Source organism: Penaeus monodon, chromosome 24, assembly GCF_015228065.2.
Source record: "Penaeus monodon isolate SGIC_2016 chromosome 24, NSTDA_Pmon_1, whole genome shotgun sequence".
Lineage (NCBI taxonomy): Eukaryota > Metazoa > Arthropoda > Malacostraca > Decapoda > Penaeidae > Penaeus > Penaeus monodon.
The window spans coordinates 4,100,174-4,101,703 of NC_051409.1; positions in this window are offsets into that span (position 1 = coordinate 4,100,174).

Below are 1,530 nucleotides of genomic sequence, written 5' to 3' on the forward strand. Positions count from 1 at the left end.
GGGACTTTTTTACTCTTTTTTATGATTTTTTATATAAATTTTTCAAAATAATAAAAAAATGTTAATTTTTAAAAAAGTTTGTTTTGGGTTATTAAACACTTTCGAAAAAACTTTTTTGGGAAATTTTTGCGTTGGGGAGGGAATTTTGGGAAAAGGAAAGGGAAGGAAAAAAATGAAGAAATTTAAATTTATCCGACAAATTTAAAAAAAAGAAGAGAAAGGGGGAAAAAGGGAAAAAAAAAATTTTGGAAAATTTTAACCCGGGACGGGAACAATAAAAAATTTAAAAGGAAAAATGAGAGAAATAGAGAGATTGACAAAAGGAAATCGATAAACGGTGAATCAGCAAATATAAAGAGAAAAAGAGAAAAGAAATTTAATAATATTTAAAAAAAAAAGAAAAATAATAAAAAAAAATTAAATAATAATTAATAAATATAAAAATAGTAATAGTAATAAAAAGGGATAAAAAATGATAATGATTAAAAAAAGCCCCTTTAAAATTTAACAATGATATAAGGAAAAATTTTGAAAAAATAATAAAAATTTAAAAGAAAAAAAATTTTTAATACAAAATAATTTAATTAAAAAATAAAAAATTTAAAAATAAAAAAAAATAAAATTTTTAGGATCCCAAAATTTTCCCCGTTGGGCCCAAGGGGGTTGGGGACAATATTGGCCAAATTTGGGGCCGAAAGTGTATAATGAAAATTTGGTCCCATTCTTTCGGGTGTTTATTATGGCTTTTTGGTTTTGTGTTATTACAAAGGGCCCATATAATAAAAGGGGGCCAAGCAACAGCTAATGGGGTAATAATGATGAGGATATCGTGTTGGAGGAGCGATGATGTAGGTGGTGGAGAGGGAGAGGGAGGGAGGGATGGGTTAGGGGGGAGAGGGTTTGGGGGAGGGGGGGGGGGAAGGGGAGAGGGTGGGGGGGGAAAAGGGGGAGGGGACAGGGGGGGGGGAGATAGGGGGAAAAGAAAAAAAAAAAAAGAAGGGGGGGGGTGGAAGGGAGGGAGGGGGGGGGTAGGGGGGGGAGGGGGAAAGGGGAACGGGGGGAGAGGGGGGGGGAAAGAGAGGGGGGGAGGGGGAGAAAAAGGGCGAAGAATTTTGGGGGGGGAAAAAGGGGGGACGGAGGGAAGGAAAGAAAAGGGGGGAAAAAAAAAATGGGGGAACGACCAGACAACGGGCCAAGACAGGGAAAACCCAAGAACCCCAACCGAAAAAAATCAGCGAGAAAAAAAAATAAGGAAAAAGGGCGAAAAGGGAGAGGCAGGGGAAAAGCCCGGGGGGAAGGGGGAAAACAAGAAAAAAAAAATTTTTAAATAAAACCCCACGTTTTGGGGCCCAAATTTTCGTAATTTTAATTTTATGATAATTACCCCCAAACCCCCCTTCTCAAAAACCCCTTTTGGGGCTGATACTGTCGTACTAATTTTTCCAAAGGTTTGGAAAAAATAAAGGTTTTAATTTTAAATTCACCCCAAACGTGCAAAAAAGGAGGTTTCCCTTTTTATCCTTTGGGAAA